This window comes from Narcine bancroftii, chromosome 3 (assembly GCF_036971445.1).
Source record: "Narcine bancroftii isolate sNarBan1 chromosome 3, sNarBan1.hap1, whole genome shotgun sequence".
In the NCBI taxonomy this organism is placed as follows: domain Eukaryota; kingdom Metazoa; phylum Chordata; class Chondrichthyes; order Torpediniformes; family Narcinidae; genus Narcine; species Narcine bancroftii.
In genome coordinates, this window is record NC_091471.1 from 263,612,144 (window position 1) to 263,629,215 (window position 17,072).

General features: G+C 43.3%; 1 protein-coding gene across 6 annotated transcripts in view; it reads right to left on the bottom strand.

Annotated features, from left to right (window-relative positions):
- kank3 (KN motif and ankyrin repeat domains 3) overlaps window positions 1–17,072 on the bottom strand; it is a 60,660-nt gene that overhangs the window by 32,931 nt on the left and 10,657 nt on the right. The window contains exon 2 of one of the 6 annotated variants that reach the window (XM_069927945.1): window positions 11,104–11,250. The exons of the other annotated variants lie outside the window; for them this stretch is intronic. The gene's annotated coding sequence lies outside the window, so the exon portion shown is untranslated. The remainder of the gene's footprint in view (window positions 1–11,103; window positions 11,251–17,072) is intronic. 6 annotated transcript variants of the gene reach the window in all.

Sequence of the window (17,072 nt, forward strand, 5' to 3'; positions counted from 1 at the left end):
AAAAGGTGCAACCGGACACATTTCCTGTTTTGCTTTCCACAGATGCCACCTGGCCTGCTGAGTGTTGCCGGCAGTTTCCTTCTCAATTTTCCTTTACTTCTGTGCTTATTGAACTCACCTCCTCACCAGTATCTAATGCACCAAAGCTTCTTCCCTCTTGAATCCTTCATCGCCCAGTGACACACACTCTCTCTCTACCCATGTCCCTAACGTGGAATTCCTTCCTTCAGCCCCTCCAAGATCCTTCTTTAAACCAGCAAATCTCTGACATGTCATCTAATCTCTTATTCTTTGGGTTGCCTCCCAGCTTCCTTTTTAAAATATTTTTATTCATATTAACATACAAGCATAAATATGGGATTAACCATTATATAATAATTCATTTGTTTACAAGTAAACATGCACAAAAGCCAATGATAATTGTTATAATATTCCAAAAACATTTAATTGAAATGATCCATGCAATCATGTTAAAACCATTTGCTGAAATAATTTGTATAAAGGAAAAAATAACTAAAAACCAAAACCCAGTGGTTCTCAGCCTTTTTCTTTCCACTCACATTCCACTTTAAGTAATCCCTATGCCATAGGTGCTCTGTGATTAGTAAGGGATTGCTTAAGGTGGTATGTGAGGAGAAGAGAAAGTTTGAAATTCACTGTTTTACTCGTACCTCATTGACTTGTTATGTGCACAGTTTCATAACTCCAAAGGAATGGGCCAATGACAATTTTTCTCAGGCAAAATATTTCAGTAACAATTGGGTCGAGAGCAGTGGTCCTCAACCTTCCCACTCACGTCCCACCTGAAGTAATTCCTCACTAATCACAGAGCAACGATGGGACCTGGAATACTTAAAGTGGCATGTGAGTGGAAAGAAAAAGGTTGAGAACCATTGGTCTAATTTAACCCATCCCTCTAATCAAGGTCAACTTTTAAATTAATAAAAGAAAAAAACCAATAGTGTGGCGATCCTCAAAGAACAGACAATTAATAACTGTAACATACAATAATTGTTAACTCTTCCAATTACAAAATAATTCTAGGAATGGGCCCTACAATTTCTTAAATTGAAACTCCCACCAGCTTCCTGCGAAACATTTATTGAACATCTGTGGCTTTGGATCAACCCCTGCTGTTGGGTAGAGAGCAGCAACAAGAGGCGGATGTGCTTTTTGACCTGTCAATCAGAGGTTTGCAAAAATCTACAGGCATCCCTCCCCCCAACCCCACAACATCAATAACAGTGCTTGCATGTTCCAACATTGATCAGGAAAAACAAGTAGCTTGTTCTTAACCAAACATTTGAAGGAAAATTATAAATAAACCCCTTGTTGGTCATATCTAGCCATTCTCAATGGGGGCCACGTGGCCCCACTGGGAGGTCATGGCACATTTTCATTTGGTTAGCGTAGGACAGCACAGTATTATAATACCAGCAATCGGGACTGGAGTTTGAATCCCATGCTGTCTGCAAGGAGTTTGTAGGTTTTCCCCATGTCTGCATGGGTTTTCTCCAAGGGCTCTGGTTTCCTTCCACTCCTCAAAGAGTATTGGGGGTTGTAGGTCATTTGGGTGTAATTGGGCATCACGGGCTCGTGTGCTGAAGTGACCCGCTACTGCATTGTATGCCTAGATTTAAACTCGATGGCTTCACAGGGAAGGAGGGCCCATAAACTCTTGAGCAGAGTCCTAAAGGGACCATAGCAATAAAAAGCTGCAAGAGTTTATAATTTAACTGACAGCTGAAATTTACATAGATAGTCAACTGCAGTGCAATGTTGTGCAGCTTCACACACAAGATCAGTTTGAGTAATTCTCCCCATTTATCCAAACTAAAATCTCAGCCAGCTCTCACAAAGGAGGCAGTACTGATTCCGCTTCAGGCAGAAGGCAGGAAGTTGCAGGAATCGGATGGGTTTAAAATGCACACCCACATTGCCCAGAAATCGTGCAGTTTTCAAAAAAGGATATTCATTGAGAGAATGATGACTTCACTGCCAACTGACCCTGAGAAGGTGGTGGTAAACTTCCATACCTCAAAAATGCTAGCAGGAAGGATGTTCGAGGAATTTGGCACGATAGCAGTGCTGGAGTTCAACAGATTTCCAAGATCAAATACAGTAAGCTGACTGGTAACTTGGAAAGCAGTGGGGTTCCCACGTCGCTGTTGCTCATTGTTAGCAATAAAGAAGACTGCACAACCTGCTGCAAGGCATTTTGCAGATAATGTACTGGCGGGAATGTGGTGCATGGGGACGTTACATTGTCTGGATGACAGCAACACTGAGTGTCACTGGAAGTGTCAACTGGAGAACATCCCATCATTTTCCCAATTCATGCCTTGTAGATAATGCTAACACACGAGTCACCATCCCCAGATGACGTGGCTTCTGGCCATCTTTTCAGCGACCATAGGAGAGAAAGATATATCGCTGACGTTTCAGGCTGGAGCCTTTCCTCAAGGAATAAGCCTGAAGCAGGAAATCTCAGAAAGTCTCAGAATTCAGACAGGTGGGGGGGGGGGGGGGGGGGAGAAATCTTCTTAACTTCTTCCTTTATCATATCCTGGATTCCTCCCCCCTTGCTTGAATTATGAGAATTTCTGAGGTTTCCTGCTTCTGGTTTATTCTGCTTATTCCTTGAAGAAGGGCTCAGGCTTGAAACATTGGCAATACATCTTTGTCTCGTATAGACACAGAAAAGACCGGCAGAGTTCCTCCAGCATTGTGTGTTTTTATTACATCCAAACCCAGGTTTAGTTATTTGAGAATTTGTTAATTAGTGAAATCATCTGATTTTTATGATCGAGGAATGATTATCGATGAAGCAGATGGTTCAGTTGAGGTCATAGCTTTGATCAATGCATGCAAGGACGCTCCGTGATGCTGATGGATGGCACCCAACGAGCACAACCACATGTAAAAAAAAAAAATGGCGGGACTGCCATACCTGCTGTAATGGAAGGGCTGGTGCAGACCCGGGAGAATGAACAGCGGAGACATAACACTGCACCGCAGGGTCCTACTGCCTGGTAGTAACACTGGTGGCTCCATACAGGCTTGAAGCAACAAGTTAGAGGACCTGACATAGTTTTTAAAAAAAAACACATCCTGCAACCACAGAAGTCTGAGTCCAAGATAGTGGAGCCTGTGCTGGGCATCATACTGCAAGGGGTTGCAGCGGACCGGCCCAGGGCATGAGAGATGGGACAACCCCCATGCACTCCATTGGGTAGCATTGGAGGTGTCCATGGCAGCAGACCAGCAAGGGGCTTAGCGGCTGAAGGAACCACACAGGCTACATGCTGCTGGTTACTTGCAGTCGAAGGACACCAGTCTGCGGGCTGCTGGCTCATGGGAATCAGATAGCAGAAACAGGATTCAAGACGGTTCTGAGGGTTAAGAGTGTCGAAAGCTCCCTGATCATGTCGAATGTCTGGATCTGGAGCTCGGGTTGGCAATGGACTCTGAGAAACTGCAAGAGCACTGGAGCTGAATCCACAGACCCTCTGTGTCTCTGAAGGGACTCTCTTTCACTTTGGACACCAGGCAATGTTAATGGTGACTCATGTTTTTTTTTAAAAGAACACAGCCGCTCCATTCTGGGAAATTATTCCCAAATTTCTGGAAAGCAGTCTGTGCAAAAAGATTGGAATGGAAATGAGGAACTCATTCCTGTTCTGAAATTTTACCTCCGAGACCTCCAGTAAATTTTCAGGATGTGTGAAGTCTAAAGTTAACCGCAGGCATTCTGGAAACAACGAGCGAATGAAGAGCAAGTCCTGCCGCATTACTTACCGCACTTCAGGTGCATTCTCGAAACTCTCGAAAGGAAACGGAGATTTCGTGTTCTGGTCGTTCATGCGTGAACGGCTACTCCGGAAGGTAGGACGACATTTTTGAATGAGAAATAAAGATCAAATTCTACATAAAAACATATTGGTTTGCCTTATGGCAGGCAAAGGAAATTTCGTGTACATTTTTTGTATGATACATGACGATAAAAGGTATGAATCCAGACAGTGAAAGGTTTTCCTCGTATTCCCCCAATTATAGCCAGGTTGGAGGAGGGACCGCTCTGAGATTGCATTGAATTTTAGAAGACTTTTTAAAAAAAAAAATCAGCCACATTGCAATGGATCTGGAGGCTGGAGCCACATGTAATACAATCAAGGATGGTGGATTTCCCACTCAGCAAGCATCAGTGAAACATTTGGCATTTAACAACTACCCAATGCACATCTGAAGCTAGCTAGCTATTCCTGGTTTGTTCAATGAAATTATTTCAAATTCACAAACTGTTTTCACATGACCTGAACTCGCATTCTGGATCACTAGTCCATACTTTAGTACAACATTCCCACCATGCTACCATGTCCAGGAATCGGTGCTAGTGGCAGCTGCCAGCTTTGGGTTCCCTAATCCATATAGTTCAATGGAATGTGTGAAGCTCATTGATTTTCTCCCCTGTACAATTTTATGATGGAAACACCATACCTTGCCCCCAAAGCTGTCAGAATCAGACCCCGCAGCTGGATCAAGGCATTCCACACTAATCATCTCCCAGACAACGAACAAAAACAGCTGTAATAATATCAAAGGAACTGCGCTTTTATAATATCATTTATAGCCACTCATATTTTAAAGCTGGAGACATATATTTGGAGTACAGTCTCTGTAGGAGTATATGAAGATACTGCTTCCCATATCTTTGAAGCCATCTCCCAGTGAATGCAGACATCAGTGATGGAGTCTTTCATTGCGCCAGCATTGACTTTGGGCAACTGAGAAAGAGGCTGATGGAACCTCAACATTTCAGACCTGGCACAGAATTTAAGGTCTCCTTGGCAGCAGATTCCTGCTGCTTTCAGAGACCTGAACTACCTACAGCAGACCGCTTAATGGAAAAATATAACCAATGATCTAAACTCACTGGAGGGGTGAGTAAACTGACACCAGCGTCTTCTCCCAGACCAACATCCCCATCACCGAGGCCCCAGTTACTCATTTGGCCATGATAGGCAGAACACATTTGTTTGCTTGCCTGACCCCAGGCTTCTGAAGCAGATATTTTATTCCAAATTGTGTAACAAAAAGAGATCAACAGGTGTATAGAGGAAAAGATTCACAAATTTCCTCAAAGCCGCCTTGAAAAATGTAACCTTGCGATTACTCCTGTGAGTTTCTGGCCCATGAGCACTCAAGTGTGAAGTGGGGCATTCACGACAGTTTTGAGAATCGTGAGACCCTTCATGAGGAGCTCTGCGTAGGTGGTGGAAGAAGCACACCACCTCACAATGTGCCCCTCACAATGACCTCATCAGCCACCTTAGTACCCATGGAGCCAGAATGGAAGAAGGTCTTCCCTGATTCTGAGGAACTGCCTGACCATTAGAAAGCTGCACAAGGATGTAATAACAGACCCATAAATCCTTGTGCCTGACCACAACATCAAGGAAAACTCCTCCATTCTTCTTCAAAATGGCATCATGGAAGGGTTTACATCTTTAGTTCTTTAGTCACTGCAGTGAGGCTTAAACACTTCTGATTTCTTCTGAAAGTGCTCGGTTTCAGAACAAGCCGCTCATTGAGCCACAGGTGACTGTTTCCCTCTAAACTCAAACAGGAGCAATCTTGATTCAACGTTGCAAAGGGGTCTATTTCAACACCTGAGAGTTTGCAGTTTCTTTTATAAAGAAATATAATTGGAGAAGACCATGTACTCAATTTCCTTTCCATTCCATTCACAAGGCATTTTTAGATCTACAGCACGGTAAAAGGCCATTTCAGCCACGAGTCTGTGCCGCCCAATTAACCTCCAGTTTTGAACGCATTGAGAAATCATCCTAAATCAGCAAAATATCTATTCTTGTTCGCAGACTTCATCCTGTTTTCTACTGAATTAATATGTCTAAACACTAAGTATCACAGATGTGTAAGGAATGTTATTTCTTGCAGTTGTGGATTATGAGATTAAGCTTTGGTTACAGAGTTGGACCAAGGAAAAAGGTCCAAATCTCTATTGTAATAATGAAATCATTTGATAAATAATGCTCATGTCTCAAAGTTTGGCAAAATTTAGTGAGTCCTTCATGGTGATTCTCATTCCAAGTTTATTTTCTTTCTTAAATTAATGGTAAATATCTCAAATGATCTATCCTGATCCAACTACACTGAAGATATGAACAAAAATCATAATGCCTCGACTCAGCATGTCCTTATTGCTTTTTCCCCTTTTTATGGATGCAGCACAGAAAGTGTTCTGTCCAGGTAGCTCAGCTCAGTATGGGGACTACTCTGCGTGAGACCACAAGAATTTGCAGAGACGTGAACACAATCTCATGTCGTGAACACAATCGCAAACCAACCTCATGTCCGTAGACTCCGTCTACCCTTCCCATTATCTTGGAAAAGAAACCAACAGGTTAAGAGGTCCAACCCTTCCTGTTGGTACTCTCTTCTCCCTCCCGTCAGGCAGAAGATGCGCAAGTCTGAAAGCACCAGGACCATTTGTTCCTTGTAGTTATCAGAGAGGACCTCTTGTACTCCACACAAGTTAAATGGGCTTGATCCTAATTATTCAAATAAGTATTTTTGATGTGTGAAAGAAATAGGGACTTTTCTTTTGCATTCAGTGTGGTCTTGCGAAAACATGGAAAGGTTTTGGAATGAACTGAGTTTATTATGAAGGTAACAATACCAAAGGATCCAAGAATATTTTTACTTGGAGATATTTATGAAAACAATACAAAATTTAAATTGGACAAATACCAAGAAAAATGTTTAAGTGTTGCAATAGCAACTGCAAAGAAATGTGTCGCGATATCATGGAAAGACGTTAGAGAAGTGTTTTTAAGTAGATGGTATAATGAGATGTAAAATTGTATATCTTTGGAAAAAATTACTTATAGTCTCAGGAATAGAGTTGAAATTTTTTTATAGTATTTGGAATCCATATATGGATTTTATGGATAATTTTCCATCCACCTCCTATCTTATCCACTCCTCTTAATTAGTCATTTTTAATAACAATTAAAGATTGTCAATGCTAATATTATTGTATATTAAATGGTAGGTGTTTCTTTTCTTTCCTTTTCTTACTTTTGGGTGGGAGGGGGGATGGGAAGAAAATATATAAAAGTACTTTTTTGTATCATTATCTATGGATATTTGATTAATGTTTTATTCATTTTTTCCTGTAATGATGCAAACAATTAAATCATTTTTTAAAAAAAAGAGAGGACCTCTCAATGGTAAAAAAAATATCAATGCCATTGCACTGTATCTACTGAACTTTTTCCTCCGTACGTTTGATTTAGTTTGCACTCCTTGTTGGATGCAAGTATGGGTTGAATTGCCTGAACAGAAACCAAAACAAATCATTCCATTTCTTGGTACACGTGACAATAAACGAGAGAGACAGAGCACGTGATGGAGGTCACCGAGTCCCCACTGCCAAGTGAGCCCCATATTTACACTAATCCTAACCAGAGGACATATGGACAGACAAGCTGAGAATACGTAGTTGCAGTTAGGTGTAGATTGGGAAGAAAGACATATGCAAAATTTCCACTTTTCATTGCCTTTTATTCTTCTAATTCTCTAGAGTACACGCTCCCTTCATGTTCCCCCTCTTTTGTGTCCACAGTTTGCTGCCAGTTTGTCAAAAAGTTAAGATTAAGCTTTCTTTTAATTAAGACCAGCTGCACAGGCAGATAACAATCAGAGAGGCACTTCTATTTCTCTGCCAATAGAACACGGTCTGCAGCAAGAAAGCACCAAGCCAGCTCCAAAGTAAATTTCCCCAATTCCAAACCCCAAGCTCCAGTCAGTTTCTCTCTGCTACCATCGTGCCCCAGCGTCTCTCCTCAAACTTGTGCCATTGAGTAAAACTGGTAATTCTGGCGGGTTTTTCACACCAGGCTGCGGACTGCTGGAGACTGGCTGAAGGCGCACCAGATATTGGAATCATGATGGGAGAGAGTGCCAAGGTTTCTTGATGGTGTTGGAGGCTCAGAACTGGAGCTTGGGCTGCTGATGGTTTAGACTGGACTCGGTGGCTGCGGCAGCACTGCAGGTAAACCCACAGACACGGGGACTCTGAGGGGACTCTCCTTTGCTTCTTTTTCACTGACTGCAAGAGGTGTTTCAGGCAATTTCTTCCTATGACAAATCTATCTGCCTTACAGCAGACAAAAGCAAATTCTGTGTAATATTGCACTGCTTTTATTACATGACAATAACAGAATCTTGAATTTCACTGGTGAACATCAGTCTAACACTGTGTAAACATTGACAACATCACCCTAAAATCTACGTCAGTGCCGAGTCTATTACAAGTCAAAATGTGGAGCAGCATCTGGAATGATATTTTAAAAATCAGGACCATATATTAGGAGCACGGAGTCTCTGCATTAGAGGTGGAAGCATCGCATCCCCTCACAAGCCACCCTCCTCCCACCTTCTGTCAGGTACCTTCTGCCCACCTCTGAATAAACCTGCCTTTCCCATAAAGTCTCATTAGCCACATTAAAAAAAAAACACGGGAAGTTATTGTCAATTCTCAAAGATCATTCAATCTAAAGGGATTCCTGCTCAACTGCATTATTGAACGCTGATGAGTAGGAAATGCGGACAAGCCTAGAAGTTGGCCTTTACATTAGTGCATACAACCTGTTGTTACCATATCTCATTCTGTCTGCCACTATTCGTGACATGAGAACTGCAGAAATTAATCTACGTCAAATCTCCAAGCTTCATCAATCTCATTCACATGAATGGCTTGCTTGCAAATTGGCTACAATGTTCATCCTCAAAACCTGTGATGATTACACTTTAAAAGGAAACGACAGAGCACTTTTGGATGTTGGCAGTTGTGGAAGTCAGAGTCGTTATGGTTTAGATTGGTGTTGATTAAAAATGTGTGGCACAGTTGGAGTAGCGGTTCACACAACGCTGTTACAGCGCCAGAGATCGGGACTGGGGTTTGAATCCCGCTGTCTGTAAGGAGTTTGTGTGTTCTCCCCATGTCTGCGTCAGTTTTCCCTGGGGGCTCTTGTTTCCTCTCGTCGTTTGAAATGTACCAGAGGTATAGGTTAATTGGGTGTATGGATGGCATGGGCTGAAAGGGCCTGTTATGTTTAAATTTATAAATACAATTAACTCATTAATTAATTAACCAAAATATTAATACACAAATACAACTTGGTTAATAGTTATGCTGGGACATTTGCAAATAGCTTGAAATTCCATCGGCCTGACCAAGGACAGTGGAGAGTCTGAAATGTGCGTTGCCCTGGTCATGACGCCTTGACTTGAAGAATCTGACAGTTTTGATTCTCTCTAGAATCATGTAATTTACAGAAATTGGGGGCATTGAAACTGTGGAAATACCTTAGAGTCTGTGTGATTGGTCCACAATATGGGGCATCATGTAGATGGGCACAGCTTCATGCTGATGGAATAATGCTTGTGACCAGGGCTGAGACTGTTTTGAGATTGGAGAATTTAAACCCATGCATTTGTATGTTTGGGATGCTCGTGGATCCTCTGCGGAGGTGACGGACCTCCCACAGGCCTGTGTATCAAATAAAGGGAATTGGCTAAAGTCTTTCATTCCTCAGGAGAATAAACGGCTGATTGGGACCTCAGCCCACAACCTGGATCAAGGATTGATACCGATCCTCCACACAGTCCATGATAAACAACTGCCACCCTACATTCTCCACATTGCACAATGTTCCTGTGTTGGCTAGATAGTGCTTGAGATTGGTCTGTCTGAACAGCAAACCAGACAGCATTTGACAACTCCCCACTGTATTTTATCAAATTGATCTTTCCAACATTTGTCAATTAATTCGGATCAAGTTCAATTTAACAGCTGTGCCAGACCAAGTAAGTAAAGCACATCCAATAAAGAGAGAGATCTGTGTTGGAAACATTGGGTGGAAGAAGTTCTAGTCTGCACATCCTGTTATACATGACTAGCTGCATTTGAAGAAGGGTTGGAAGTCTGCTATTTACCCACCCATTCGTAAGCAGAGACTGTTGAGGTTGTTGAATATTGTTTGCGTGGTTTTGACATTTTAGGTCAGTGCGGCACCAATGATTTATCAGCTGGTAAATAGGTGTGCACCGTGTATCCACCTCCATCTTCCACGTACCTGCTAATAACAACAGTCCCGTTCCTGAAGTATGAGCAACACTTGAAAACCCATCGACAGAGTCTTGGGGCAGTTCATGCCTCTGAGAAACACTCAACTGTGGCCATAACTCTCACCGACAGAACCCAGATCAACTCTTAGCAAACATTTCCTGCAGCGTGTGAAGTAAAGCCGGCAGGGTTGGCTTGCACAGGCAGGTGCGATCTAACTGCACTAAGCTCTCAGTCAACAACTGCGGCTGGAAATAATTCCCAGCAGTGGGCCCACTCCTTGGAATGCAGCTGAGTGGGTTGACAACGATTGACACAAAACTGACACAATCAGAAATTCCAATCTCAGGACCTGTCTTAGACAAGTGACAACACATCACTGGGAGCAAGGCATGAAATTATGTTCATTTGAAGATTTATTTTCCTTCATTTGCTCTCCCCCCGACTTGAGGTGCACTGTTTGCTCAGTAAGATATTGTTACCTGGCCCATCTTTCCAGAAATGAACAGCAAAAGCAATCAAGCTATTCAACTGCAAGACTATCACAGCCTAGGAACCCTCTTCCTTCCTGAGATCCACATCAGATGAACAAGCCCCTAATGTGGTGGTAGTGGAGGGGGTCAGTGTGTTCAGCTTTAGTATCAGACTGCTCCTCCTTAAATGTTCTCTGGAGTTGGCCAAAGGGTGATTGCAACCAGACGATCACAGAGTACAAGACAATCCAGCTCATTTGGTAGAGAAAATGTGAAAGCAATTCCTTAATAGAACACTGATGAGTGGAGTGGATTGGGTGATAATTGCAGCAGTGGAGCTTCAACCACCCTCTGGCCAACCATGCAGACAAGAATATCCAAGGAGGCCCACTCGAGTCAGACATTAGTTTTTCTTTAAAGACAGCAATGTTGGAAAAATCTTGGAAAAATGTAACATAAACTGACATAATTACTCACCTTGTGGTCGTTTACACTGCACGCCTCAAAATCCTGTGCACATTAGTCCCGGTGCTTTTACACGGCCTGCGTCATCGGCTGAATTCATGAGGTGAGTTTTGCGGTGCGATTTAGACTGCAGGCCTCTGCCGAAAAGTAGTGGGGGTCCTGCAGGATAAATCACGGTGCTAGAATTGACTCAAAATTCCTGCCCTTTTCTTTATCGACTCCCCATATAACGGCAAATTTCGTTGATTGTGCCATTACATGCTTGCAGTCTTAAAAACCCAAACTAGAGCCTTCAGTAATTCACAGAGAAGGATGGCATTGATGTCCTTCAGCCCAAATGAAAAAAAAAACAGCACCACAGGGATTTTCCCCGTCAATAATTTCTGCTCCTTCTTTACCAGGTCAGTTGTGGCCTGGTGCAGTTTCCATGCTGCCTTCGTGCTGTTTTCTTGGTCTCTCTGCCTTGCAGTTTGAGGTAAATTCTGAAAACAAGCCCTTTTGATTGACTATTTTGAGCAGAAAACAAAGTGAAGAGCTGAAGATTCTGTCAATCTCTCATTTAGGCTTTTAAATTCTTCCCATTTAGTGGTTTTTAAGACTACAGGCATGTACGGCACAATCAAGGAATTTTGCTACTGCCCCGGGCCGTCTAAAATGGGAATGTGCAGGAATTTTGAGTCAATTCCTGCACCGTGAATTATCCTGCAGGACCCCTACAATTTTTTGTAGGAAACTTGCAGAGTAAATTGTACCAGAAAAATTCATCCACTCTACTGCATGTCCAACCCCTGGGACTGCTGCACTCAGGTCCTTGCAGTCTAAAAAGGCAACCAGTGTGAATGAACACATGGGCAGTAATTATGTTAATTTTTTCAGCAATTTTCCTGTCTAAAAAACATTAATGACAATATGGCCTGTAACCTTGTCAGAAAAAGGTCTCGGGATATAACCTTTGACCTTGCTGCACAATTAATATAGGAGTTAGTGCAACGCTATCCCAATGGCCTGGTTTCGAATTCAGTGCTGTCTGAAAGGAATGTGTACGTTCTCCCCATGACTTGCATGGGTTTTGTTCCGACTGCTCCGGGTTCATCCCACCTTCCGAAATGTACAGGGTTGGTAGGTTAATTGGGCGGCACAGGTTTCAATGGCTGGTATTGACTTCAACGGTTATATACATTTAAATTGCAGTGGTCCTGGTGATGCTACTGCCAAAGTGCTGTGGAGGAGGGAGCTTTAAGATATCGTCCCATGGTTATATGGGTGGTCCAGTTGAATTTTCAGTCAGTGAAGAAACTCATGATATTCATCATCCATAGCTGTCCACCACCATTCACGTGTATGTTATGACAGAACTACAAAGTTTTGATCTAATCTGCTGGCTGCGTGATCACCATTCATGTAGCTTCACTGGGTTTTATGTCTAGCTCTAAAAATGTCCTTCTACCTTCATCATTGAACAAAGGTTGATGCTGTGATTTCACTGCACCACCTCAATATGTTTCGCCTTGTCCACATCAATACCCTGTTTTATGTTACTAGATCAGCTCTGGGTTTAATCGGTTTAGTAGAAAGTCACTGCCACACAACAGTGCAGGTATGCTCAGTGTGAAGGGGGATATTTACAGTGTATGGTCTAAGAGGACCTTGCTGGGAGTATGTTCCAGGGTTAGACCCTAACATTACCCTCTCAGAGGGATGTCCTGTGTAAAGACCCACTGCGTCCGTGAACCTTCCTTCTTTCCCGAGCCCCCACAATCCCAAACTTGAAACTCCCCTGTGCTTATTGGATAGAGTTTTCCTGTGCAGTATTGCTGGAAGGTGTCTGGAGGCATGGGGGAGCAGAGTTTCAGCCTCCCTTCCTTTAATTACCTGCAATACTTCATACCTGTTGCTCGCTGACACAGATTGTAATAGAATCTGGTGGTGAAAGACGCAGAAAAATTGTTTGCTGAAAATTAATTAACCCTTTGATCCCAACCAGAGCGAAAAATCAGCACTGCCTTATTAAGCTCTGTGCATAATGAAGAACTTGCACAGTTGGAAAGTCCTACTCAACCCATTCACTGAAGAGGACTTTTCTCTTCAAACAAGGCAGCAAAGTTGCAAGGAAAGCCAATATGTTGGCCATCTCCCCTTTAGATCTTGGCAGTTATGCAACTGCCTAACAATGTATTAAACAAATTTTACACAAAACTCTACAGAACAATTTAGTTATTTGCCATAAACTTTTGCAAATCAGGTCAGAGTTTATGTTGTCCCCTTTACTTTGAGAAAGAGTGCTGGAACTTGGACTCCACTTTGGAACCTGATTACAAGGCTAAAATTATCATAATACCGTGAAGAATGAAATTGGACTCGTGCACATAAGAAACACTTTTGGAACAAGTTTCAGTTGAAGAGAAAATTGTTTCAGAGAATTTGTGCAGCTTCTTGGATGCATCAGTCCTTTAAATTTAGACATACAGCGCGGTAGCAGGCCCTTTTGGCCCACAACCCCCTGCCTCCAAAATAACCCAATCAACCATGCATTTTGAAGGGTGGTAGGAAACTGGAGCATCTGGGGGAAATGCACACAGAAACATACAAACTCCTTGCTGAGAGCACTGGGTTCGAACCCAGGTCACTGGAGCTGTACTAACCACTTCGGTAACCGTGCCACCCAGTTTGTTTGAAGAGATCATCAGGTGTGGATCGAACTATATATCAGTGGCATCAATGAACCAGCAATAGAACGGAGTCCTATCCACAAGCTAGTTCCACGGTAGCCATTAAGGAACAAGATATTCCCAGAAGCATCTTCAGATTAAAATGGAGTTTCTTCCTCCACCATCATTCACACTCCCACTAAAAAATATCAAATATCTCTCCAGCATTACAGTAGAAGCAAAAGATAAAGACAACTCTTAGCATAATTAACACCAATCTGTTTGCTCTCAACTTTGAGAATACACTGAGGGTTACTGGTGCAGATAGAGGGTGGGCTACTGATGGAAATTACTTATTTGCCACTGGGACTAAATCCTTTGGAATCTATTGTGCTGGCAATATTTAACAGGAAGTATACACAACGGTCAGCATCAGAAAAAGAGCTCTGTGCTGATCACTAATTTCCTCTTAATTAAACAGTACTGGTTCCTTGTCCTTTGTGCTGGTATTACAGTTAGACTTCAGCTTACGAAGGGGTCCCATTCTGGGATTCGCGTCATAAGACAAAACAATACCGACATTCCCGCTCCTGCAGGGAGCCCGACCATCGTAAGCTGGGGTTTAGCCACCCCCTGCTCTAGATGTTCCTGGTGCCTTGTTCAGCGGAGCTTTAGAGTCATTCTTTCAGGAATCATCTGCCTAAATGATTGGAGACAGATTCTGAAAGGGAAAAGAGAGGTCAGAAATAGTCCAAGCAAATCCACTTGGATGATTTCAGGCCATCGTAACTTTGAAATATCTTAAGTCGGAACATTGTAAGTCGAGGTCTATCTGTAATAGTTTCACCCATTGGTTGTTAAGCCTTGCTTACATGAATGGTAAAGAACACAGTCTAACTGGAATTTTCCAATGAGCATGGCCTTGGAGTGATTGACAAGTCTGCTCCCTCGTCAATCTCAACCATGTGAGCCTAAAGATGAGATTCCTTAAGTAAAAACACAAAGCTGGAGAAACTCAGCAGGTCAAACAGAGTCCTTTATATAACAAAGGTAAAAATACAGAACCAACTTTTTGGGCTTGAGGCCTTCATCAAGGTATGGAAAAATGTCGGCAGACGTCCGAATAAAAGAGTCGGGGGGTGGGGGGAGGCATGGTCGCAAAGGCAGGAGGTAATAGGTGGAGAAGGGAGGGAGGGAGGGCACAGCAGCAAGCAGGGAGAGGAAGGATGGCTGGGTGAATAGAGAGGGGAGGGGGAGTGAGGACAGGGTGGGGGAAAAGGAGAGCAGGTCAGCAGAAATCAGTAAAGTCGCCGTTAATGCCATCTGGCTGGAGAGCGCCCAGACGGAACATCAGGTGTTGTTCCTCCAATGTATGGGAGGTCTTGGTGGGATGGTACACAAGGCCATGGACAGACATGCGAGTATGGGAGTGTGACACCAAACTGAAATGGTTGGCTACTAGGAGGTCTCTGTCACGAGTGCAGACAGAGCGAAGGAGCTGAGCGAAGTGAGATTTTCAATTCATAATGTAAGCTGTGCACAAAAGGCAGATCAACATTTGTGCAATCCCACTCCTGAAATCAAACGCAGCTGCCTGTTGGCTGGGACAGATCCTTTATTGTAAGTGGCTGGGACATCACATTGGACTGAAATTATGATTACCAAACAAGATATCCCATTTGAAAATACCTGCATGGTAAATTTTGGGAATCTATGCCACAAGTTGCTTAACAGTTTGTTAAAATTCCACCAGGATCTTGGGTTTGGTCACAATTCCTCTTGGAGTTGAGCAAAAAAACTAAAATATACACTCTCCAGAAATTCTTGGTGGAATGCATGTCTATGTGAACACAGTGATAAAGAGATCTGCCTGTGACAGTTGCCATCACTGATCGAATAATCTCGATTCACACCAACATGCCACATCAGTACTCGAACCACGTTGAGTTAAAAAGCTACAGACGCTGGGGTCGAGAACAATGCCAAAAACAGGCTGGAAAAACTCAGCAGGTCATGCATCTGCAGGAAGTTAAAGGCAATCAACATTTTGCGCCTGGGCCCGTCAGGAATGTGGAAAAACAGGTAGATGCCCGAATATAAAGGTGGGAGGAAGGAAGGAACACAGGGCACAGTTAGTAGTAGGTGGGAAGTTAGAAGAAGCTGAGAAGTGAAGAGAAGAGAAGGCTGGGGGAAAGGAGACACAGGGCTCAGGAAAGAGAGAGATTGGAGGTGGGGGGAGGGTGGGGGTTTAACAGTAATTTAAGTCAATATTCAGCCAAGACTGAATAAAAGTTGTTGTTCATTCAATTTGCAGGTTGCCTCGATTTGGCAGTACGAGTCCATGGCCAGACACGTTGGTGTAGCAGTGGTGTGTGGGACTAAAATGGTTAGCCACTGGCAGATGCTTGTGACAGACAGAGCTGGGGTGTTCAACAAAACGAGCTCCAGGTCCCCGATGTGGAGGAGGCTACATTAGAAGCACCGGATGCAGTAAATGACCCCTACTGATTCACAAGTGTTGCTTCACTTGCAAGGACTATTTGGGGCCCCAAATACTGACCAGGGAGGAGGTGCAAGTACAAAAGTAGCATTTTTTGTGGTCACCGGGTTAGGTACCAAGGGGGACAATTAGTGGGAAGGGATGAGTGGATGAGGGAGGCACAGAGGGAGCAATCCCTACAGAGAGGGGGGAGCGGAAGACCTGTCTGGTGGTGGGATCCCATTGTAAGTGGTGGAAATTGCAAAGAATGATTTGATGGATGCGGAGGCTGGTGGGGTGGAGGGTGAGGACCAGGGAATTCCTGCCTTTGGAACATCTGGGAAGGGTAGATGTGAGGGAAATAGAGGAGATGTGGCTGAGGGCAGAGTTGGTGGCAGTTAAGGGGAGGCCACATTTCTGAAGGAGGAAGATGATATCTGAGATATCCTGGAATGGAAACCTCATCCTGGGAACAGAAGCAACAGAGACAGAGGAATTGAGAGAAAGGAATAGAACAGGAGACCATGTTGCAAGAGGTCGTCAAGGCAACTGTGGGAGAGAGTAGGTTTATGGAAGATATCTGTAGATTGTTTCCTGAGATGGAGACAAAGATCAAGAAAGGGGAGAGTGTTTCCAGAAATGGACCAAGTAAATTTGAGGTCAGGGTGAAAATTAGCAACAAAGTAGATAAAGTTCACAAGCTCATCATCGGTGGAGGAGGTAGCATCAATGTCGTTGTCAAGGTAAAGGATGTGTGCAAGGATAGATTGCTCCACACATCCAACAAAAAGATGTAGCTGGGACCCATGCAGTAAACCATGGATGTACCTTGGAGAAAGTTGGATGAATGAGGG